A 27147-nucleotide genomic window follows, 5' to 3' on the forward strand; every position below is an offset into this window, starting at 1 on the left:
CAGTGTCCATCAAAAATAAAAGAGAATAAGGGTGTGTGAAAGCAGTCAAACATGACCACGGACTCCATTTGTATCAATGTTTAACACTTTCCATAAAAGGTTAGATCTACTCAGTATCATGGGTAGACTGGGCACATACACACACACCTATAACTAACTGAGTACCCCCAATTTACGCAGTGCACATGCCTTTGGCATCAGAAATACTAATGTCAATACGTGCATCAATAGTTACTAATGAAAAAATAGCTGGGTGGGAAGTTGGGATCTCTTCACCAAAAAGGAGATAACTAACAAGCTGTATCTCTAGCTATTTACCTCTATCAGTTTATGCTTATAGGGTCCATGCTTTCTTCCAATAAAACTCTCCCTCTCCACATGTTCTTGGATTGAAAAAAAACATACATACAGTATGAAGTTATCAACCATCCAAATGCAATTTGAATGTTACAGACCAAACCTCCCAATAAAAATCATAAAATGCACTGTTACAAATGTTTATCACAACAAGGGCAGTGGTGGCCTAGAGGTTGGAAGTGGACTCGTAATTGAAAGGTTGCCGGTTCGAATCCCAAACCGCCATGGTGCCACTGAGGAAAGCTCCGTACCCACACACTGCTCCCCGGGCGCCTGTCATGGCTGCCCACTGCTCACCAAGGGTGATGGTTAAATGCAGAGGACAAATTTCACTGTGTGCACCATGTGCTGTGCTGCTGTGTATCACAATGAAATCACTTCACTTTCAAAACAGCGTTTTAAAACATTTTATAGGTTGTGAAGAACTGAAAATGGTCATTTGTTGAATTAGCAGCATTAAGAGGTCATATTTGCTGAAATCAAAAGCTATTTTGATAGCTTTGATAGCAAAACCACCTAAACACTTCAGGTTACACTTTAACACAGGACCCTTATTTGTGAGCAGCTTCACAATTCTTGAAATGAATATCTTTTCTGGATGTCAGAATAGCCTCCCAGAGCTGCTGGTTGAAAGTCAAAGGCCTTCTACCCTCATAGATGTTTTGCTTGAACCTTTTGCTCCAAAGGTTCTCAATAGGGTTGAGGTCATGGAGGATATAGCAGCCAGTGATGCAGAAGTATTCCTTGTTTTTGAAAATAATTTAGTTATGGTTCTTTATTTTTTTACAATGGAAGAAAGTGGGCAGACAGCTCTCTCCCCATTATTCTGGCCCAAAACATGACTCCACCACCTCCTTGCTGACGCCTTGTTGGGACATGGCCATCCCCCATCCATCCACCACTCCAATCGTCTGGACCGTCAAAGGTTGCACGGCATTGTTTGAAGAACAGTCTTCATGTATCTCTGGGTCTGCTGGTTAGGGGTGCATTGCTTAGGGGTGGCCGAATAGAAGGATTATGCATGACTGCAAGCCTCTGAAGGATCTACCCCTTGATTTGTAAGATGTTCTCTTAATCTGATGTATTTGTCTGGCAGGAACCTTCTATATTGTGCCTTTATCTGCACAAATCCATATGTGCTCTGAATCAGTCAAAAATCTCTTTACAGTACAATTATCATGCTGAAGTTTTTGTGAAATAGCTAAGATTTTCATACCTTGTCCAAGGCCTTCGACTATACTATATTTTTCGACAGCGGAGAGATCCTTTTTTGTCCCATATTGCTTGACCAGGATGGTTTGCTTAATAATGTGGAATGTCCTTCTTTAGGAGTTTTTCTTTTAGTTATGCTCATATAGCAAACTAATTATCACAAGATTAATTTCAGTGATACAAAGAGCCCTGAGACACCATATCATCCATGAGATTAATTGTAAAATTAATATGACAGTACATAGTCTTTGTACTATGTACATAATACACCAAAATAATCATCTACAAATGTTTTTAATACAATGCCATGCCAAATAGAATAGATCCAGAAGAGAACTATATTTATCTAAAGCCTATTATAAAAGTTATTTGTGATGTGCTATGTATGTTGAAATAGTTTCAATAAAACAGAAAATGTACAACAAAACTAAATGAGAGGGAATTAAATTGTATCGCTCTCTCTCTCTCTCTCTCTCTCTCTCTCTCTCACTCTTCAGTTTAAAGGGCTAAACTTTGGTCCAGTGTTGAACTGGGCCGTCAGCACTTCTCTCTGTGCTTGAATTAATGAATGAGATTATTTCCACCAGCCCTTATATCAGCATTATAGCTCCTCCCCTTGGGGAAGGAGAAGTCAATTTGTGCCTTAACATTTTACTCGAGCGGCAGATCCTCCAAAAGCACCTCTAATTAACATTGCTGCAGTGCTGTCAATGACGTGTGCACAAATACAACCCCCCCAAGGATACATACGGCACGGATCAGGCCAATTTAATGCCTTCATTAATTACAATCTTCTCACAAAGCACCCTGGGTAGCTGTGCCTTTACAAATCAATTTCTCCATTGCTGTGCTAAAGCAGCAAAGTATCGTATAGGTACTGTGCACAGGAAGCCTAATAATTAGTTCTGAGAAAGAAAGAGCAACGGTCCTGACTGCAGGTGACAACCCAGTCCAAAAAGTGATGGTCTGCATTCAACTGCAAATAATCCCCTGCTCCCCTGCGTTGAATGAAACACATAAAACCATCTTCACTATGTCTATTCTACAGTACACTGAAAATGCAGATGTCTGATGTAACACCTTCACATAAGTCCTACACACACCACAATGCATGTACAAGCATGTTGGAGACTCATAAGCATGTTTCCTACAGTCAGTAGTGACATGGACAGTCTCCCTGGACACTCAGGGTTAAGTGTCTTGCTCAGGGACACAATGGTAGTAAGTGATGTTTGAACCTGTGGCTTTGTGGACTTCTGGTTCAGAGGTATTTGAGCATAAGAGGTATTTCAACCATTGAGAATTTAGAGAAATGGAGGTTAATGATAAAGCAAAAATGTCTGCTATGCTAACAATAAAAAAAAAAATATATATATATATATATATATATATATATATATATATATATATATATATATATATATACCACTTCTGTGTAATATATATATATATCTCAATATTGATAACTGAGAAAAGGAAGGTGTGTACAAAATAAACACTCAATAAATAAACAACTATAAACACCAATAATAACAATAAACAACTTCTCGGTATGCTACCAAACAAACATGGAAATGACATGAAGAACTCAGTTTAACAGGATGGGTTGGTAGATGCCACAGGTTCAACCCCACTTACTACCATCGTGTCCCTGAGCAAGACACATAACCCTGAGAGTCTCCAGGGGGGACTGTCCATTTCACTACTGATTGTAAGTCACTCTGGATAAGGGTGTCTGCTAATTGGCATAATGTTAATGTAAATGTTAGGACATGAAGTATGTTTAAATAAGCAAAGAGGAAAATAAATTAAATCTGTCAATGTTTTTAGTTTGGTGTGAAACATTTGGACTTTTTTATCCATTCTTCAGCTGACACCCCAGTTTTAGTTACATTAATAAGCTGTTTGCAATAAAAGGTTAACCAGTTACCACAGCAAGTGAGATATGGCAAAGATGTGCTGTAATGTGATTAAGGCCTGAGTTTAGTGTTGAGGTCTCATCAGGCAGCCAAGTGTAAAGCAGTTGCCTAATTGAATATGTGCTGTCATTTGTCTCCTACAGAGCTGCTGTATTTATGGCATAGATCGTCTACTGCATACTAGGCAGTAAAGAACTAGACAGAATTTAACGGCAGCTTTCAACCAAAAATACTACAAACATGGCTGCTACGTTACGGCTCTATTTAAGGATGAACCCATCTGAGGGCACGTTCTGGTGAAAATGTAAGGCATTATTTTACACTTCAATTGTGCGAGCCATTTCCTCTATTACTTAATGCAGGTCAGCTCTATATCTGTGCAGGCGAGATCTCTGGCCCTGCATATTATCCCTACTCGGCTTCCCTGTGGGCTCTCTGTTGCCATGGAAACCACATCCTCTTCCCCATCCTTTCAAGCTGAGCGCTGCAGACAGATAGCATACCTGAGGAGGAAGTGGAGGACTGCAGGATTAGGCATAAGGCCCAGTACCTTCGTAAATACATGAATAAATGAAGACAACAGGGGCAAAAAAAAAAAAAAGACGGGACATTATACTACTATACTATACTATAGTTAAACTATAGGACATGAAGGAAGAGGCAGTGATTAAAATTCACTATGTGAATAAAAATCCAGCATCAGATGGAAAGAGTTCAGAACACACGAATGAAAGGAGAGTGTTTGGTGCAGCTCTGGCTTTCGCTAATCTCTGTTGTCTCAGACAGACTTCTAATTAATCCCTTTGTCTGTCTGGCATAAGAATTCCATTTGGCAAGGCTAAGTTTAAAGTATTCCAAGCGCTATCTCTAGAGTGATCTGGCATGCCTGTCCCCTTGCTCTCTTGCTATTGTTTAATGATTAGGCATGATTCATTCCCTTCAGACAAAACATTTATCCTCCTTAAGCCCTGTGAGCATGTCATATTAAAAATTCATATCTGGACGAGCAGAATATTAAGTTCATTCAACTTTGCTTCAACCTGCCAGTGACACTACAAATAAGTGGACCTTGAAGAAAACAAAAGTACAAACCCAACCAGTCTAAGCACTCCATGTTGATTTTACCATCTCGGAACGTTAGCAGTTAAGGACTGAGAAAGGGTGTTATGTTGGTCGGTTCTGAGAGTAGCATTACTTATTTTAAAATGGACTCCTGAAGGCTCCAGTTTTTTTTTTCCATTGGCCATGCAGCTGAGTCTATGTTAAGCAAATAAAAATGTATTCAAGCAATTGAAGGTATTGTAAATGTGCTGCATCTCGTAATAACAGTTCTAATTTCATTCTACCACATTTACATTGTTTTACCAGAAATGTAATGTCAAGCTTGATGAAAAAAAATGATGAAAAATGAAGAGATGAGCACAGTCAGGCAAGATCAGCAAATACTTAAGCTGCAACGTCATGATTCTATAATGAAGTTACACTGTTAGACACACACAGACACACACACATATATACCAGGAGACATAATTCAGCAGGATTGTATGAAGGAAAGCGCCATAATAATTGTACATTATTACTCGGCTTTGTAGTGAAAAATCAAGGTGCAGACTTTTTTTTTTAGTGCACTGTAAACGGTATATGTACCTTACGGAGCTTTGATAAAATGTTGGAAATGTGTTCCTTCAAAAATCTTCTTTGCCTGATACTATGTTAAAATGCTTGTGACGACATCGTAAGACTTTTGTAAGCTTTAAAGTGAAGTGATTGTCACAGCTTACACATCTTGCCATTGCCACTACAGGACTGGGTTACATACCTCAAAGGGGAAAAGGTTCAGTAGGTTCGGGTGAAAACTGCAAACCTCACCCGGCCACACTGCCGTATCTAAGACAGGGCATGCGCCACAAACTGGAGCCTGAGTGGTGCCAGCTGGAGACGAGGAAAGAGCTGGCTCTGAAGCGGAAAAGGAGTTTAAATTTAAATACAGCGGGCAACCTGGAGTCCATCTGAAAGCCCTCTCGTTACATCAGGGCTCAGCATTGAATGACTATATCTTGTCCTCCAATAACGAAATGAAAGAACTGCTATTGCGCAGCTTCCTAATGCACGTAGAAAAATTGGAAATAACAGTAACATGATCCAATTGAAGCCAACTGTAGTGCACGGTCCTTGTTATTCTTGGAGACACTTAGAAAGACCTTCTTCATGCGTTTTCATTTCATTTGCTCTTCCACGTGTTCTGTGTTGAAAGAAGGTTCTCACACCCTTGGGACCCTTGGGTCCGTAGCTTCTTTTTTTTTTTTGTCATTCCCAGACCCACCATTATTCTCCACTTTTTAGCAGTAAGACCCCTTTTAACTGAGTAGTGCCTCAAGGTCACATTTTAAAAAATTATCCATAAAATGAATACAGTATAAATGAATGAATAGAGCAATTTATGTGATCCACCATCGAGCGATGACACCCTTGCTGTGAATACTTGCTGCATGTGTGGGTGTTACACAGACTCGTAGGCTAACATTTCTCAGATTTTATAAGCCTGCGTATCTCCATGCAAGGGGGTAGAACTGACTACTCAACATTCAGTCTCCCTACCTTTCCGCTTTATGTAAAATAACGTACCAGTGCTGCTCAGCTTTGATTTTAGCTTTTAGGCTTGAATTTTAATCCCTGCTTATGGGTCTGGTTTAGACTAAAGCTCAACGGCCGAACTAATGGGAGGAGTCCCGGGAACTACGAACAAGCCTCTGGGCAGTGGAACGGTGCTCGTTGCGACAGACCGCCAGAGTTAGGACTTTGCCTACACTTCAGATGTTGTCTGACGTTCCCTCTGGTAGGCAGTAGACCACAGAAAGTGGGGCACTGCAGTCCAGCCGCAATCTTTATTTCCTGAGCTCATGATGATCCCTTCAGAGGCAGATCGTGTGTCGTACAGAAAGAGCCATCATCTGGCTGTAATCGGAGAAGCTCAAACTCGATAAACTCTCGTTGCTCCAGACTGAGATGAGGTTTTATTGAAATGCAGCAGACAACATCTGACTTATTCGATTACACAGGCTGAAAGAGCCCCCTATGACAAATGCCGTGAACTGCAGCATGCAGCTCCTCACAGCACCAACTCTGAGAGGAAACCCCACAATTTCAGGCGCCCCTGACCAGGGAGAATGCAGAGCATAGCTGGTGTGGGTGTAGCATCATTTAGAGAGAAAACTGCACCACCCAGCATATTCCCTCTCTTTAGGGACCCCAGGCACTTCCTTTCACACTCTGCTGTGGCATTGCTGTGTGTTCCATCTGCCGTTGTCACCATGGCAACAAGCCCCCTGATCTACATAGGAGCATAGTGAGAAAAGGCTGGCCTGATCTATTAGCATGACTCAACGGCATCCTCGCCACTGCTAGGTGCCCAAAAAAAATGGTGTTTTTTCAAATGATGATGAATGCTCATTGAAATTTTCCTCTGTAGGCTGTCACATCACACTGACAAAAGCCAGACAGACTTCAGCGTGGAGTTCAAGAAGCCTAAAAAATACTACTTCTTACAGCCAGGATCTGCATTACAATACGTGACAATGAGGGCTGCTGAGCAATGTCATCAAGGAAAGTGTCTTCATGGCCTAGGGGTTAAGGAAGTGGTCCCATAATCAGAAGGGTGGCCACTGGTGCCACTGAGGTGCCACTGAGCAAGGTACCGCCCCCACACACTGCTCCCCGGGCGACTGTCATGGCTGCCCACTGCTCACTAAGGGTGATGGTTAAATGCAGAGGACACAGTTTGTTGTGTCACCGTCTGCTGTCCTGCAGTGTATCATAATGACAATCACTTCCACTCTCAGATATTACATACATACAAAGTCTGATTTCTTCTCTCTGTGCTGCATGTGAGTGTGAAAGCATTTCGGTTTAAAGCCAAATGAAAATGGAGAGTCTGGAGGAAATGACCAGCCATATTTTGTGGAAGAAGGCTGTGGTTGAAGAGGACCTATACAACAAATCGGCTAAATCAAATCTGTAAATTAATTCATCAAATTTCAAAAGACAAGCAGCAAACAATAGACATAATACAAAGAGATAATAAAATATGATACAGAAAGCAAGATAATGAGACTCATACAACACAACAAGATATTAACCCTGTATAGTTTTATCAACAACAAAGGCAAAGAAAAATATTATTTAGATTGTAAACCATTTTTTCTTATGTTACCAGGCTCAATGCTAATAAATAGATGTTCTTCATTAAGTAAATGTTTATTCTTGAGCTATGGTAATGCATAATCCAACCTACTCATAAAATCCTTTTTAAAAAATCACTTTAACAGGCACAATTTGACTCGTTGACTAGAATGGCAGAAATAAAACAGCAGACGTTAAAGCCACAGTGTCCGTGTTCTTTTGACATGAAGAAAAGTAACGTTCAGATTACTCAAATTGTTTTGACCATCATGAGTTAGAATCCACTAGCAACACACACACACACACACAAATGGACCCTGCATTATTCAAATGCCGTACCGTTCACGGGTGGTTGCGTTTGCTGATCTTCAGAGGAGGAAAGGCAGAGAACTCCCTGTGGCCCCGCATCTCTCGCTACTGGAAGCAACAGGAACATCATTTACCACCCCATATAGCACAGAGATACAAACAAACCAACAACCGAGCTGTTTAAATAAGCAGAGAGAGGCTCTGCATGTGGTCTGTGGTTATTTTTACTCAATGGTGATCTAGTTTTACCACAGTATGTTCTAGTACGACCGAATGAATCAAAATGCAGGATGGTGATTAAAACTTTCAAGAATAATTGTCTAAATAAGGACGAGCGGAAGGGGAGGGGGCCTGCTCGACATCAAAGCTCTTAAACGGAACGGGAGCTTAATCTCCTTGGAGTGATAGTCTAGCGATTCAAAACAGCTGTACGTCACACCAATCAGGGATTTCCAGCACAATCCAAGGGTGAAAAAACCCCAGATGATTAAACCGCACGCACTAGCAATGCAACCATAGGCCATCCAGCCCCTTTCAGCCGACCTGCGCTGTCTGTCAAGTTCACAGACTATAGCCCAGTTCTAGCCATATACAGCTTTTTAGGCATTTTAATAGTTCTCCATCAGCGGTGACAGGGTGGTGGGTCATGGGGAGGCCCAAGCCTCCATGGGGTGGCTTGCAAACGAAATGTCATGGGCACGCTTAGAATCTTTGAGATATTTGTACTTGTTCCGTCATTTGAAATTAGTCCGGATATATGGGAGACATTGTTAAGCACATTCATTTAAAATTAAGAGGCAATTTAATGCAGCCAATTTAAAGACAACCGAAAAATTGAGAGGCACCACTACAGGTGTAATGTGTGTAATGTGTATAGCGTACCGCTTTACTGCATGGTCTATTATCATATACAGTACAGGGCAAAGGTTAAGGACACACCTTCTAATTCGATGTGTTTTCTTTATTTTCATGACCATTTACATTGGTAGATTCTAACTGAAGGCATCAAAACTATGAATGAACACATGTGGAGTTATGTACTTGACCTGACCTCCACAGTCACCGGACCTGAACCCAGTCGAGATGGTTTGGGGTGAGCTGGACCAACAAGTGCTAAACACTTCTGGGAACTCCTTCAAGACCTTCAAAACCATTTCAGGCGACGACCTCTTGAAGCTCATCGAGAGAATGCCAAGAGTGTGTAAAGCAGTAATCAGAGCAAAGAAACTAGAATATAAAACATGTTTTCAGGTATTTCACCTTTTTTTTGCTAAGTACATCTTGTTTATTCATTTACATTACAGGTAAAATGGTTAAAATCCCCAAGTTCTGTAGCCTGCTGGCACAAAACAGGATCCTGTTAACTCCCACGGACACAGAGCACTCCAGGAAGCTGAATCCCTCGTTCACACTTCCTCCACATAATAGAGCAAATTAACCCCCAACGCCGCCCATTCTCTGCCCCAGTGACAGCACTGTCATCGCTTGCTAATTCTGAGACAGGGGTGAATAAAGCCGTTGTGCAACCAGATCCTTCTCATTTGCAAGCGATCCGGGTGCCATGCAATAAAACGTGGCCCCTTCTAAAGGACTTTTTTTCGCCACCGATTTGCTCAAGCGCTTTCAGGCTCATGCAGACAGAGAATTCAATGAGGGCACAAATTCGCAGTGCTAAAATGTGGAAAGTGAGAGTACAGTATGAATGTTCCACACTCTCCAAAGCCCCTGCAGGCCACACAGAAAGTGCTAATGAGAACACCTGGTCGAATGGCTCAAAGTGAGAAGTGTTCCTGAGATGCTCCACAAGGTTTCTCACAGCGTTGCCCCGAAAGTGGATCACACCACCGCTTTCGCAAAGCCTGGCCGGACGCTCAAAAGCATTTGGGTCATCGCTGGGACGCGTCTTGGCAATTTTGTCCCGGTTCACACCCTTCAGACAGCAGGAAACTGGCAAGTGAGGCGGCAATAACAAGTCACCGGGCTTTGTGCTTCAGTAATCAAGTGCCACTTTCGTGTTCACATGCAAACATCTAATACTGCCAGCAGAACGCCTGTTTGTTTCTGATATTGCAATCGTAATACGCACCAGAGAACATTTCATTCAGAAAAGCTCTTTTTGTCTCTTAAAAACAATTTCAGTAATACACCAACAGAATAAACATTCCAACATCTGAATGACAGATATGCGAATGGAAGATTATAGATTCCTTTTTCTATGATGAACTCAGAAACACAGAAAATAGACATAGAAAACTGTGTGAAATGGAATACTAATCATGAACACAGGGAAGTACATAAAAAATAATGTTTTAGATGTACTTTTAAACTTGTGGCAATCTAAAATGCCAGAAGATGCGGCAACTTTAGTGAAAAGTTGCAGTGGAAGGTAGCTATGAAACTACTGAAATAAGTAAAAACTGCAAATCATCTTACATTTGCTTTAAACAATACATAAACATTAAAATTATGCCATTTAATATTGTTTATTTAAATAAATGCACTGGTACACTTTTTTCCCAGCAAGGCGCTTCTGAAATGGCTATATTTGTCTAGAATAACAAACGTAAATAAAAAAAAAAAGAACCTTAACTTAACACAAAAACAGTTCTTGCGAGACAGTTCTTGCGAGAAAAACACTTGCAAGTCACAGACTCGGTCAGGGTGATTTACTTTTTGTTACACAAAATGCAGGAAGTGCTGTGATAGGTAAAAATGTCAAAAAAGTTTCGGTGATTTGACAAAAGTGCAAAACGCAAATCATTTTCGTCGATGAATTTGTGTTAATTGTTGCTCAAATTCCTGGAGGACTGATAAAGGCTTCGGCACTTAGCACTGTGTTGTTATGATGATAAATAAGAATTATGTTGCATTCATCTTTGTTCATAAGAGGGAAGTTGGGTTTCACAAATGCATCATTTTGACCATTTGAGGAAAGAAAATTGATAAAATTACATAAAACTGTCAGCACCGAAGTATTAAATGAGACTTGGCTATGAATTAAACTGACAGTCAACTGGCCAAGGAACACATTTAAAATAGGATGTGTGTACAGTTTTGTTGCCTGTCCCCTAGTTACTACAGAATATTTTATAAGATCCTGCCAGATGAGCATTTGCTAGGGGGAATCCAAATGGTACCTGATCCAGATTGCACCAGCGCCTGTTTCCCCCGGAAGGTAAGGTAAAAATAATCACACTATCAAAAAGCACCCTTAAGCATCTTCACGCAATGTTTCGTTTATATTCTTGAAATGGAACAGATGGATCTTACGGGTTTGCTACCAGCACCGTTCGGCATTAAATATAAGACCTGGTCTTGCATTACAAATAATAACAAGCCTTATGTGGGACTTTTTCGCCATCAACATTTCAGTCCCCACACAGCTATGCACTCTGCCCTTCTTGCCCGCTATCTGTCTCTCAATCTCCACTGCGGCTTCACACACCACAGTTGTTGCTGTGCTGTGTCCAGCTGTTGGCACGTTTTACGCAGTTGTCTTTTAAAAGAAGCGCCCCGAGCAGAAGGATGGGGATGGAATTATTTGACTCCTATCCAGATTGTACTACACCTCAGTGGGTCCATTACATAAGAGCACTCATCCTTTCAGTGAACCTCCATAAATATGATGGGCAAAGCTGTATTCATTCTGTGCACTTAATATAAAATGTTTAAAAAGTCAATCAGGCAAAATATTATATTGCACCATTTTCCTAAGTGCTTACTTTAGCAATATTAGACCTTTTAATACCCTTAAAGTAAGATTTCTTTTAATTAATGCAGGCTAGTGTAATAGAGAAAAGTGGCTATACTGACTGCAAATGTGCATATTTGACATATAGTCCTGGTGTGAATCCAGGAAACATCATCAGATTAATGACACCATTTAAAATGTTCTAAAATGATTTGGGGAAATACACCCATAAACTGTTGCACGGACTGTTCAATCAAAAATATATTCTCAAAATTTAGGTCACAAAATATCTATATCATGACAGTTATATCTATATGTCAAAAGAACAAAATATGCCGTATCAGAAGCCTAGTATTTTGAATTTGCATGGCAGTTGTGATACTATACAGGGAGTGCAGAATTATTAGGCAAGTTGTATTTTTGAGGAATAATTTTATTATTGAACAACCATGTTCTCAATGAACCCAAAAAACTCATTAACATCAAAGCTAAATGTTTTTGGAAGTAGTTTTTAGTTTGTTTTTATTTTTAGCTATTTTAGGGGGATATCTGTGTGTGCAGGTGGCTATTACTGTGCATAATTATTAGGCATCTAAACAAAAAAAAAATAATAATAAATATCTACCCATTTCAATTATTTTTACCAGTGAAACCAATATAACATCTCCACATTCACAAATACACATTTCTGACATTCAAAAACAAAACAAAAACAAATCAGCCACCAATACAGCCACCTTTCTTTGCAAGGACACTCAAAAGCCTGCCATCCATGGATTCTGTCAGTGTTTTGATCTGTTCACCATCAACATTGCGTGCAGCAGCAACCACAGCCTCCCAGACACTGTTCAGAGGTGTACTGTTTTCCCCACCATGTAAATCTCACATTTGATGGACCACAGGTTCTCAATGGGGTTCAGATCAGGTGAACAAGGAGGCCATGTCATTAGTTTTTCTTCTTTTATACCCTTTCTTGCCAGCCACGCTGTGGAGTACTTGGACACGTGTGATGGAACATTGTCCTGCATGAAAATCATGTTTTTCTTGAAGGATGCAGACTTCTTCCTGTACCACTGCTTGAAGAAGGTGTCTTCCAGAAACTGGCAGTAGGACTGGGACTCCATCCTCAATTTAAAAGGCCCCACAAGCTCATCTTTGATGATACCAGCCCAAACCAGTACTCCACCTCCACCTTGCTGGCGTCTGAGTCGGACTGGAGCTCTCTGCCCTTTACCAATCCAGCCACGGGCCCATCCATCTGGCCCATCAAGACTCACTCTCATTTCATCAGTCCATAAAACCTTAGAAAAATCAGTCTTGAGATATTTCTTGGCCCAGTCTTGATGTTTCAGCTTGTGTGTCTTGTTCAGTGGTGGTCGTCTTTCAGCCTTTCTTTCCTTGGCCATGTCTCTGAGTATTGCACACCTTGTGCTTTTGGGCACTCCAGTGATGTTGCAGCTCTGAAATATGACCAAACTGGTGGCAAGTGGCATCTTGGCAGCTGCACGCTTGACTTTTCTCAGTTCATGGGCAGTTATTTTGCCCCTTGGTTTTTCCACACGCTTCTTGCGACCCTGTTGACTATTTTGAATGAAACGCTTGATTGTTCGATGATCACGCTTCAGAAGCTTTGCAATTTTAAGAGTGCTGCATCCCTCTGCAAGATATCTCACTATTTTTGACTTTTCTGAGCCTGTCAAGTCCTTCTTTTGACCCATTTTGCCAAAGGAAAGGAAGTTGCCTAATAATTATGCACACCTGATATAGGGTGTTGATGTCATTAGACCACACCCCTTCTCATTACAGAGATGCACATCACCTAATATGCTTAATTGCTAGTAGGCTTTCGAGCCTATACAGCTTGGAGTAAGACAACATGCATGAAGAGGATGATGTGGACAAAATACTCATTTGCCTAATAATTCTGCACTCCCTGTAGAAACAGGCTCACAATGTATAGGCATTTGAGTACATTAGTTTGCAACTTTTAAGAATGTATATTAGATAAATCATCGTTGTATCAAAGCACAATCATGGAGCAAGATTATATAATAACTGGCAGATGTGGAAATGATGACTCTTTACAGGATATTATAGTTTATGCCTTCATTGTATGAACCTTTATAGGAGGTCATGTCCACTGACTCCTCTCTGGGATGACTCCTGTGCATTTCTCCTCCTCTCTAGGAGGAGAAATGAACTTTTTAAATTTCATTTGCTTCTTAAGTGTGGTAAGTGTGGAAGTAAGTGCTAAGAAAGCAACTGTGTAATAAACTGTGGTTTATTCTTAAACATGGAAGTCATTCTTTTTCAGTCAGTTCCTAATTTAATAATTAGAGTAATTTAGCTGTAGGCAGGTTAAGTGAGGTCAAGTCAGAAAAACAGCCAATCTCAAAAGCCTCAAGGCTTACGATTTGATGAAACCAGAATTTGTGCACAGAGTAAACAAATTAATGTGGTCAAGTAGCAATAGAGATGGCTGTGGGGGAAATTCCATTTTAAGTAGATGGAAGATTGCCATAGCAGTTTGTTTTAAAGGAATGGATGCAGAAACCTAATTAATTACAAATTATTCTAAACACACTTACTCCTATGTGAATGTAGGTCATCTCTGGATGAAAGCATGTAGCTCAAGAAAAATTACTGAAAGCATACGGTGAGTACGTGGCGTGGTTTGGCAGGAAAACAGGACGCAATTGCACAACTTACATGAGACAGGGGTTTTACTTATAACAAAAACACATAAAACAGGACAGGGGAAACAATGACATACATTCAATGACCCGACGCGGACTAGACATGAGAAGGCAGTATTTATACAAAGGTGCAGACAATCATGAAATTGAAACTCTGGACCGGCACACAGAACTGGAGCGCCCCCAGAGTCCTCCTGCTTGACCGTCCGCCGATCTCCTTGACTCGGGTATCGCCGGGAGCACAGGACTGTGTGACAGGTATCCTCAACCCCATGGTAGCTTTTGCAGGACATCAAGGTCCTACCGGCTGAGTCCACCGCTACTCCTCGCCTCAGGAATCGTCAGGGAAACATGGGCGGCTTGACAGAACTCCTCAAACCAACAGGAACTTTTGTGGGCGATAGAGGTCCTACCATCCGAGTCCACCGGTACACCTCAAGAATCACCAGGGAAACATGGGCGGCGTGAGAGAGCTCCTAGACACCATGATTCTGACATACCAGGGGAAAACCAGGAATATGGCGAGGAACAAGGCATGGCATGCGTCCGGGTCATTTGGTCAGGACGTGGAAGGAAAAGAGTCACCGGGCCAGGGACACGAAGACATACATTCAATGACCCGACGCGGACTAGACAAGGGAGGTAGTATATACACTCAGAATAACAGGTGCAGACAATCCAGAAATCAGGACCCCAACATTGACACCATGAAACTCGGGGCCGGTACACGGAACCGGAGTGCATTCCATTAATCAATATAATTTGAATGTGGTTTATTGAAGAGTATCACAGACACATGCCCATAACATGACAAATTAGTGCAAATTAAAATGTTGCAGTGATGTGCTTATCTATGAAATTCCTCAAAACACCCAAAGGTTTCCAGCTGAAGTCACACACAGCATTTTAGTACAGAGCGACTTTGAGCTACTCACCGCAACTGAGATGGGACGACCTGTGATGATTCTCTTGCCTTCTGCTATGTTGGAGAAGCCAGGCCTTGCTGGGTCCTCTTGCAGATCACTGGTGGGTGAAAACAGCCATCCAGCGCAATTGCCTGTTGTCCTTCCACATCTTCGCCCCCCTACCCATGCAAAATCCTGAGAAGCACTATGCTCTGATGAGGTTGCTGATTAGATTATCCATGTCACTGCTCCAAGTCGTGATGCACAGAAGAGAGACAGCTGCTTCTTAGCTCCTGATAGCTCCTAAAATCAGACAAAAAGGGGGTTACATTTTCAGTCTTTTGCACAGCAGTGAGGGCTTTAGAGGTGAATATATTCAGGTAAATGGTCAGAATCTGCCGTGTTTTCATCTTACCAATTAACTCAACTGCATTTATGGTATTTTCGGTGTAGATCTTTCAGGTTGGATGTACATATTTTAATAAAATTACAACATTCTTTTGGGGGCGGGGCTAAATTGGCTCCACCTTTCTAAAAAAGTAGGCCTTTAATATTGCAATCCCCAGTATCTATGCAGAATTTGTAATTAAATTGAAGTATAATGAAAGTATAGATTTTGTAGAATTAGTACACAATCCTCAACTAGTACCAAACATCACATATTTGACAGGAAATTCTGTGTCCGTTATGGAATTATTACACTGACACTAAATGAACAAACATGGCTCACCAAGTCCTCACTATCCTGGCCGAGCCAATACCCCCCAGCAAAAAAGAAAAAATAATACCTTTTCAAGTGAGCACAGGTGGTCTAAGACACAAATTTGTGTTTAGAAGTCAAGAATATTTTTATTCTTGAAGAGAGGATGAAAAAAGATGCCAAAGCTGATAATGACATTGGTGGAAAAATCACAGAGTTGCAGTTTTGAAATGGCAACAATACCAGCACATCAAGTCTGCTTCAAATTTCAAGTAGTCTTGTACTATATTATTCCTGATTGCAAGTACGGCATTCAGACAAATTTACCCCATTTGGCAGAAACCCTTATTCAGAGCGACTTACAACGTGATATATTTGATATATTACCCATTATTGAGAATTGAGAAAAAATATCACCAACACCAATTTTCTAAAAATAAATACTTAACACTGAAATTCAATATGTTTTGGTGAAAATGTGTCTTTAAGTATTTATATCCATTTAATAAAAAACTACTTGTCTACTTTTCATTTTCATAGTTTATAAGCTTGTCCTGGACTAGACAACAGATATCAATTTAAGTGTGTCATTGTAATTATATAATAAATGTTATTAAATATCATCTTATGGGTGATCAATGTATATACATATAAATAAAGCACATGTTTCCTTAGCTGCTTGGAAGATAAAAACCAGCATATAAACCCAGGGGAGTCGAAGAAACAGGGCTAGCAGTAACATGGGTCATTTGCAAGTTGACACTACAAAGAGCATTGTTTAATTTTTATGCTCAGATCAGATTTGGCTTTCTTGCTAATCACTTTGCTAGTTGTTTCTTACTGTACCTTACTCTGATGTCCTCTGAAGCTTCATGTCAGATCATCACGAGCAAAGCCTTAAAATGTACAATGAGATGTAAGCAAGACATTACTAAAATCTCATTTCATATTCCTGACACAAAATAACTGGTTAACTGAGTTATCTGTAATAGTGAAACTGCATGAAATATATTTCACATTGTGATACAGTATCTTTCTCCCTCCCTTGCCACCCCTCCTTTACTGACAGCATTGCATATTCACAGCGCAAGGTTACAGACCTCCGTCACTGTGACTCACACAGCCATGAAATATCTAACCTCTGTCTCCGTGGTACAGGGGGAACTACTACGGTTGCCTTTGCCATGGAGACGTGGCTGATTCTAGAAACTCTCTCCAAGAAACAAAATTTGTTTCTTCATACTCTGTTATACAAGCTGAATGAGTGGAAACACGAGGAAATATCACAGATATGTGTTAGATCATCACTATTTTATTCACCTGCTAAAAAACACATATATTGTTATTTCTGTTTTGCCCAACTAGTCATGACGGTGAGTGAAACAATTTCAAACCAGTTTCAAACTAAATTCTGGCACAAAGTTGACACTTTTGAAACAGTCATGGCAATATGTTCATGTCTTCTAAGCCGAGGTCCGGAGTCGTAAAGAAGCGGCCTTACGAAGGGAGTTGACTGTTCGAATCCCGATCTGCCAAGGTGCCACTGAGGTGCTGTTGCAAAAAGCACCGTCCCCACACACTGTTCCCCGGGCGCCTGTCATGGCAGCCCACTGCTCACCAAGGGTGATGCTTAAAAGCAGAGGACACATTTTGTTGTGTCACCGTGTGCTGTGCTGCAGTATTTCACAATGACAATCACTTCACTTTCACCTTGATTACCACAGTGCGATTCATTTGTGTACAATAAATTGCATCACAATCGCATGATGACAACAGATTGCTCTATTTGAGTGAAAGTGAATGTTTTTGTCTTTGTGATACACAGCAAGCACAGCGGACAGTGGCCCAATGAAATGTGTCCTCTGCATTTAACCATCACCCTTAATGAGCCGTGGGCAGCCATGAAAGGCGCTGAGGGAGTAGGCGGTACCTTGTTCAAGGGGACCTCAGTGGCACCTTGACGGTTTGGGATTTGACCCCGCAACTGACGGGGTGGTCATATTCTAGTGGGTAACACTAGAACCAGAAGACCACAAAGTCACAGATTCAAACCCCTCTTACTACCATTGTGTCCCTGTGCAATGCCCTGGAATGCCAAGAGTGCAAAGCAGTAATCAGAGCAAAGGGCGGCTATTTTGAAGAAATTAGAATTTTAGTTATTTCACCTTTTTTTGTTAAGTACATAACTCCACATGTGCTCAGACAGGCTAGGGGAACTAGCATTCATGTTAAATAATTTCACAAAGTGACATTTCCCTGTTTTTAAGATTAGAGAACCTTTAATCTGTTCTCAAGAAACATTGGTAGCACCTGAATCAGCACACAAAATTCCAGTGCTTCAGAGAAATCCTGACGCATTTCATTGATTATGGATCTGCATCAGGATTCAAGAATGGAAGGGCCTATTTTAAATCTCAATAATCGGTTAGTCCTACACAGGCTGGGATTCAACCTCAGAACATGGTGTGAGGTGTGAGGCCACAACGCTAACCACCATGTAGCCTACCATTAAAATTCCTTCCACATATTTTGTTAATTTGGGCTGAGGTCTGGTCCAAAATCTTCAGAGAATTTCTACACTTAAACCACTGTTTGCTTTTGGAGCTGTGTCACATGCTCAGAGGATGATGCAACCAAAATGTATTGCTAGCTGGGGCAGCCATGTGTGTTGCGTAATTGATGAAGCAGTGAACACAAAATGTCAGAATCATGTTAAATGCATTTTTAACAGTTACTAGACTACTATAAATAAAAATGGTAAAAAATGGTGGAATAACGGCAAGCACAAAGACAAATAATAATAAAACAAAATTGCCAACACTGAGCACTTCTTGTCTCCTCCTTCCTCCTCAGGTTACCTCAGATTTCTGTGCTCATTATTCAAATATAGAGAACAAATATAAATACTTTTATATCCTGGCCAGAGAAAATGACAGTGAAGCACGGTCTGCTGAACAGGCCATGAAAAGCATCAGCAGAGAAACAACTTAATGGTCGTGATTGTCACGATGGCTATACATGGCGAGGAAGCAGGAGACATACGCACGACGTCACATGACAGGGGTTTAATACGTAGCTGCCAGGACACCAGAACATCACCAGAACATCACCAGAACATCACCAGAACATCACCAGAACATCACCAGAACATGACCCGACGGCGAACAGACAAAAACAGGATCGTTTTATATAATGATACACAGGTGATAACAATCAGGGAACATAAGACAGGACGAACATGAAACTCCGGACCCGGAGTAACCCCTGCCGGACCGGATCATGACAGTGATACTTCAGATGATGTGCCATGAAGTTGCACAGTGCCTCCGCTCACCTCTAGCACAGTCACACAATGTCATAAATGTCAAAGTCTGGAGACTGAAGCCCCTTTGGCCTGCTAAAGATTAGCGGTGGCTTTACGCTGAGGGAGAAAGGCAAAGACTGCAAGTGGAAGTACCAGTCCCCATCAGCGATCAATGTGAGAAGAAAAAGAGCTCCCTACACAGGCCGAGACGCATTTAAAAGAATGCCAAGCTAAGGCTCAATCGGCCGCCTTAATGGAACCAATTTGTTTAAGTTTGTCACCCCCACTCAGCAGAGATGGGTGCGTGGGGGTTCACTGGGCGAGCTTCTGCCACAAATTGTAATTTATTGCTCAGGTGGTCTGTACTGACTGCAAGAGCATTGTGTGGTGGAGACTAAAGTCTGCTAAGAGCATACTAAATTTTCTTTAAATTCCAGTTTCTTTCAAAGCACACACTTCAACTTACAAACAAGGGATGGCTTGAGAACCACTGCTGTGGACAGTTCTTTCATTTAGTTATTACTATAAGATGGCCATTTTAATCATATTATTTTATATTTACAGTCTGGGAGAACTTCATTGAGAAATATGAGTGTAAGTGTATGTAAGTGTATCAACTGTGTCATATTTCTGTGTGCAGTACCCTGTTATTGCTGAAAATGAAATGCACTCAAATTTTGTGAGGATCAAGGTAACTTTCTATAAGGCCTATAGATTTTATACCGCCCCCGTGTGGTCTCCAAAAGCTGTTATACCAGACTTAAAAATGGAAGGCAGGCTAAATGAACCGTAAACACAGTAATAATCCAATTTAGCTGTCTGTGCATTTTATTATATGGTTGGTTTAATAGAATTTGCGAAAAGTTTCAAGGTTACACGTATTTTAGAACAAGACCTGCATTACTCTATATTCTTATACTGGTACTGTGTAGCAAGAGAGGGAGAGAAAGGCAACGATAGAGAGCAGGAGAGAGAGCTCTCACCCATCCTCCATCCAGACATGCACAGCACAAATAAAACAGCGATAAATTAATAAACTTAGGCAGGAGAAAAAAAAAGTAGATCAGCTGTCCCCCAGGTCCTCCATTTCTGGGACGCCCCAGCAACAACACTTCCACCAAAGGTGCAAGAATATTGAGGCAATTCTTGCACTGCTTTGTAATGTGTTTTATCTCGCTCCATCCATACACTCTGCCCACGTCTGTGCCCGCCTGAGGCTAAAGTGGACAAAAAGATGAAGAGGAGGGCCGCCCATGTGATCATGACACCGCAGCACAGTCTGAACGAATGCACCTTCAGGCCCTGACTGTAGAGCACATATGGCCACTTGCATGAAGTGTACCACATTATCCCCGTGCGCCCGTAGCACTCCTTCTTTTAAATGGGCTTCATTCTGCACCAGGGTAGCGCAGACTGGCAGCAGACCACGTGCCTATTCTTAACACTGCTCCATTTTCTCGACTTCTCAGCAAGGGCATTTAATGTTTCCCCATTTTTTTTTGTTTTCAGATTGGTCATACATATCATCATTTGCCAATTGCTTACTTTCAATTGAATTAGGCAAAGTGCTGTATATGCCTCATTCCCACATCTGGAATGTAATGAATTGATCTGTTAAAGACTAGGCCTTTTGTTTCCCCCCCTGGTTCTTTGTTGGTATTTCAGTTGATAAATTTACCTTTGCACCAAAAAATTAAAAAAGAATGCAAACATTCTTACATCAATAAACTATGGATTTCATAGACTGTTTGTAAATAAGTCTACAGTCATTATACAATAAAAAAGTAGAAATTATGGCAGCTGTGTGCTTTAATGCCTGAAACATCCATTTTAAATATGAAACACCATGCATAAGAGGAAGTAATATTAGATAGTTGTATCATAGACACTAAGGAGGTGTCCATGCATCCCAGAATGCACCACACTGGCCTACTTGGTATTTCTGGTGCTCCTGCATTTTTTCATCACTACATGTTCTGAAATGATACCTTTCATCTTTTCATCAATTCTAAAAATACTGCAGAGTGGATGAAAATTAAATTCAGATTTTCATGCAACATTACTGAGATGATTACAGATTTCCTCTTCAGTTTTTTTGTTTCATTGGCATCTGAAACAGGAGAAACTGTGCATTTAAGAGCTTTCTCACACACTAGAACCTATATCTAAACTATTAAACATTTACAAATCTGTAGAAATATGATGATCATAAAAATGAATCTATAAAACACCAGTTACTATTATAGTAAATCTGACATGGACAGGTTTTTAACTAAACTTTACTTTTAATTCTCAAGTACATTTAAAGGCAAACACTTTCGTACTTTTGTACTCAAATTGAGTTTTAAAGGACTTTTTACCTGAGTCAAATTTTGACCTTGGGAATTAAAAAAAATGGAAACAAAAATCTTTACGTGAGGCCAAGTGATTTTTTTTACCAGGCAAATTAGAGTAAAATTACAGTAAATATGAGTAAGACAGCTAATCTGCATGCTAACACACTGATGAACCTCAGCAGGGTGAAACTCTTATTCTTAAATTACCATGGAAAAATGTGTAATATTACACATCACACTTAATTCCTCAGTTCAGCCATTTTACGCTTTTAACACAGACCCTCATCATGGAAAAGATACAAAGAACCATGCCGTAGCATACCATATTTATACATAAAGCACTTTAACACAACCAAAAACCTACCAGGGACAGGAACAACATGGACAAAATGCTCATAAAAAAAAAAAAAAGATAATAAAGTAAGATAATAGAATAAAGATAATAGAATTTGTCGGTGTGGCCTATATGTAGGTGAGCTCTATAGTCTGGAATAAATGACGGTGAATATTAATTAACCGGCTAATCAGCTTCACTATTTACTTTATGTGAGGCCAGCTCATATTTAGATGCAGAGAACTGAAGATATGTTTGAAGATGCACATTTCATCCACCATTACAAAGCGGAATGTTTTTGACCGCAAAGAATTTGTTCATTTCAAGTTTGTCCCACTCCTATCTTCTTTTAAATCTTTATTATGCCAAAGGCTGGCAAGCCCATAGATTGATGTGGTCATTAAAAATGAGAACCAAATGTTACCCCCATTTTACATAATGGACAACTTTAGCTCATTCTCTTAATGATGCTTTTAGGCAACAATGATTGTTTAAGCAATTTAAATCACTACTTGCTGACAAGAATATGCTTCCGGAATTCAACTCATGCAATTTGAAACTGATTGTACAAATCTTTACTTTCCTTCTCTTTGTCAGGCGAAATGTAAAAACTGGCTGTAATGGACGTGAGAGGGATGGGGAATCTGTTTGGTGTTTATCTTATCACTATCGAATCGACTTTTAGGTCTCACATTCCATAATGTGAAAATGCCTCAATTGCCTTTACTGCCAATTTGCAGGACTATTAAGCTATTAATCTCACCTCAGAATGCACGTATGGCTTTATAATATTATATGAATGTGCTTTACGCTCATTTGTTCCTGTGCCAGGATGGGGACAGATGAGAGACATTATGGTCTATGTGTGTCTGAAATGGGGTCCTGATGGCCACAACATTTCATGTTTTATTGCAGGGAAGTGCTGCCAGTCTCCCCAAGTGGGATACAAGCTGCATGGAATTTGCCTGTGATGTCAGAAAGTTTTGGTGACGTCACAAAATCAGCACCGTTTCACACAATCTCGTCTATTACAGAGCCCCCTGCTGAGGTGGCCAACTTGTTAATTTCTTGAATTTCTGTGTATAAAGGCTGAAGTAGTGTAGTGTCAAGCTTCACAGCAGAAAATACTGACCGGGGTATGTGTTCAAGTGTGCACATAACAGACGGAAACCTAATAAGGGAGAAGACATGAATGGGGAGGGCCTTAAGAGCGTGGGTCCGTGGGAAAACATAATGTTGCCGATAGAGGGAGAGGGAGGAAGAGAGGAAGACAGAATGTTTTATTTGTGAATTCACACAGAGAAGGCCGCGCTGCCTGAGTGGGCTGACAACCAGTCATGCTACACAGAGTTGCCATGGAAACTGCAAAGATTGGAGGAAAGTGCAAGACAGAGGATGTGAGCTAAGTTCTGTCGTTTCATCACCTTGGATTCAGAATGAACATGTCGTGCAGCACACACCAACACATTCCGCAATGTCGCACGGGCATTTTGTCTCTCCTCTGATCACGACTAGCTCCAAGTTTAACCCGGGTTCATCCCACCCCACAGCTATCCCTTCAGCGGCCACACCGGCTGGAGACGGAACATTGTTGGCTCTGCTTTTAAATAGAAACACTGCACATAAGCAGCGCAAGCACAGCTAATATTCTGCTAATGCTGTCCTAGCTCCCCTGCTCACCCTGCCATTTATTTACAAGGAGGTTTAAACACAAGCTCAAAAAAATAAGGGGAAACCAAAAATAAGACATCCTAGATCTGAATGAAAGACATATTCTTATTAAATAATTTGATCTTTACATAGTTTAATGTGCTGACAAGAAAATCACACAAAAATGATCGATGGATATCAAATGTATCAACACATGGAGGACTGGATTTGGAGTCACACTCAAAATCAAAATGAGACAAATTGAGTCTCAGTAGTGTGTGTAGCCTCCACGTGCCTGTATGACCTCCCTACAATGCTCCTGATGAAGTTGTGGATGGTCTCCTGAGGGGTCTCCTCCCAGACCTGGACTAAAGCATGGATGGAATGAGACATGATGTCCCAGATGTGAGAATGTTCTGCTGCTTTGTCTTGCATTAGGGGAAACCCAGGGCCAACCACACTAGCATATTGTCTCACAAGGGGTACATAATGGCAGTCAGGCTACCTCTGGCAAGTAAATGGCGGTTCTGCTGCTGGGTTGTTGCCCTCCTCCACGTCTCCTGTTATGCATGCCCTGTCTTCTGGTAGCGCCTCCATGCTCTGGACTCTATGCTGACAGACACAGCAAACCTTCTTGCCACAGCTCGCATTGATGTGCCATCCTGAATGAGCTGCACTACCCGAGCCACAAGGATATCGCGTGGGTTGTAGACTCCATCTCATGCTCTGAACTAGAGTTAAAGCACCGCCACCATTCAAAAGTGGCCAGAACATCAGCCAGAAAGCGTAGTGTTGCGTTGTGTTGAGTATTTAAAAAGACAATAAGTCAGTTCCCTGAATGTTGACCTATGACTTGTGCAAATATTACTGTTGCTGCATCCCATTTCCCCAGCTAAGTCCCATCTGCAAATGTCTGACACCTCATCAGGAAACCCCTGAATGATGTGATGTTTTTATATCAGTGAGGGAGAAATCACAAACCAGAACTAAGGAGCAGCACTGTCTCTCTTGCTGGTTTCGGTTTCTAAAGGTGTAGCCAGGGCTCCATCTGCTGAACAAAGTAAGAGATGTGTTACACCGTGATACCAGGACAGCACTCCGTGATCGCAGTTTCAGGATCTAATCCTATAAACCTAACTTGTGGTTTTCCACTTGCTGTCATTCTGTAACCATTAAACCACAGCAAGATGTGACAAGGAAGAAGGAGGCCTTATTAAGCCAAATGGGAATGCAGAATGAACTTCTAAATGATCCACGGCTGCCCACTGCAGCTACATGTCTAACATGAATTTTTAAAACCGGCGAGATCCTTTTTCTCTGTAAACAGCATTTCCTGAGCTCCCAGTACAAGTGTGCACACACTTTCAAAGAATTTGATCCAAACGCTGCTGTGCAAGATCAATATATTTGTTCATGCCCATCAATATAATTGTCATGTGATACAGTACATTGGCTTGTGTGTGTGTGTCTATGAGGCTCAACTTTGCTGAACTTACCACTCTGGCGCAGCCTGAGTCTGCAATTACTTGTGTCTTGTGCTTCACCTTTCTTCTGGATTCAGCAGAAAGCCCTTGTTTGCGCCATCGCATAAAAAGTGAGATGATGAGGAGGGTGGTTGTAGCCTAGTGGGTAACACACTTGCCTATGAACCAGAAGACCCAGGTTCAAATCCTACTTACTACCATTGTGTCCCTGAGCAAGACACTTAACCATAAGTTCCTCCAGGGGGACTGTCCCTGTAACTACTGTTTCTAAATCGATCTGGATAAGGGCTGTAAATGCTGTAAATGTAAATGAATACATGATAAAAAGCAATCGCCTTTTCCTCTTAAAGACCTTTTTTTTTTTTAAAGAGATAGACAAGTTCAAACATAGTTTATCTAGTTCATTTAATATTTCATATAAATGTTTTTTCTTCACATGATTCAAATGTTTTTTCAAATATATTTCTAGTGTGCTACACTTAACAGATCTACATTTTCACCCCCTCGCGAAGGTCAGAAGCATGCAGGTGAAGAATTTGCTATGAACAGCAGGTCAGGCAGGTTGTTAAAAAATTATACATAAAGTTGTGAATATAAAGGTGAAGGAACGTGTAAATCATGGGCAATACTAGATCAGTATTTACCACTTAATCTTAATCGAGATATCAAATCTTTGTGCAAGGTAAAAAAGCTATTGATTATTTACTAAAACTCCTTTTATCCATCATATAACTCCTGTTTGCAGCATATCAATATCTGTCTGACCTTCTCTAAGTTGCAACACCCTCTCATACCCTCAGATCATCTTCTTTCGTCTATACTGCTATGCTGACGACACACAACTCCTCTTCTCCTTTCCTCCCTCTGATCTACTTCTGATGCTGCTTCCAAAATCTCTGCATGTCTAACCAACATCTCGTCTTGGATGGCAGCACATCACCTCCAACTCAATCCCACCAAAACTGAACTAATATTCATTCCAGCAGATTCTTCACCACATCAGGATCTTGCTATTTACCTAGACAACCTTGGCGTAACAATAGACAACCAACTCTCCTTCTCAACTCACATCACATCAGCAATCAAATTGTAGATTCCTTCTCTACAATATCAGACGAATCCGCCCTTATCTGTCAACCCAGGCCACCCAGATACTGTTTCAGTCCTTCGTAATCTCACGACTGGACTACTGCAACTCCCTTCTATCTGATCTACCTCTATGCACCATACAACCTCTACAACTACTACAAAATGCAGCAGCACGACTGATCTTCAACCTTCCCAAATTCTCCCACACCACCCCTCTGCTACGCTCCCTCCACTGGCTCTCAGTAGCTGCATGCATCAGGTTCAAAATACTGATGCTGGCCTACAAAGCCAAACATGGAGTAGCACCATCCTACCTCACAGCCCTTATTACACCTCACACTGCACCTCGTATACTCCGAGCCTCCAGTACTGCTCGCCTGGTCCCTCCATCGCTAAAGGTAAAAGGAAGACGCTCATCTAGACTCTTCTCCGTCTTGGCCCCTCGGTGGTGGAATGAACTTCCCCTCAAGGTCAGAACAGCTCAGTCAATGAGCACCTTCAAACGACAGCTCAAGACCTTCCTCTTTAAAGAATATTTAGATTAAATTGTAATTTTCTTGTTGTCAAACTTTGTGTACAGAATCTACAACAGAGTGAATAAAATAGATGTATTCATAGTTGGGGTCCTAGTGAACCGGAATTGATCTCTTCATCGATGGTAACTTAAGCACGTTGTAAGTCGCTCTGGATAAGGGCGTCTGCCAAATGCCGTAAATTTAAATGTAAATGTAAATTTGAATGTCCCTTCAGGCTGTCTTACCTCTATGGTGATCAGAGCTTTAGGCCGCTTCGCACCCAGGTTCTGGAACTCTCTATCACCCAAGCTCAGAAATATAAATTCACTCTCACCCATTAAACCCTCTATTCAAGTGCACTTTCGCTCTCTGAGTCATTTGCTAATTGATTTTTAGTGCATGTGAAATATGTACCATATGTATTACCACCATATGTATTGTATTTATAAAGAACTTTAACATAACAA

The 27147-nt window shown here is 41.0% G+C and overlaps 1 protein-coding gene across 2 annotated transcripts in view; it reads right to left on the reverse strand.

Annotated features, from left to right (window-relative positions):
• Positions 1–27147, reverse strand: part of lrrc7 (leucine rich repeat containing 7) — a 114828-nt gene that overhangs the window by 67875 nt on the left and 19806 nt on the right. For both annotated transcript variants that reach the window (XM_028999658.1, XM_028999659.1), the window contains exon 2: positions 15299–15571. The gene's annotated coding sequence lies outside the window, so the exon portion shown is untranslated. The remainder of the gene's footprint in view (positions 1–15298; positions 15572–27147) is intronic.

Source organism: Denticeps clupeoides, chromosome 13, assembly GCF_900700375.1.
Source record: "Denticeps clupeoides chromosome 13, fDenClu1.1, whole genome shotgun sequence".
Classification (NCBI taxonomy): domain Eukaryota; kingdom Metazoa; phylum Chordata; class Actinopteri; order Clupeiformes; family Denticipitidae; genus Denticeps; species Denticeps clupeoides.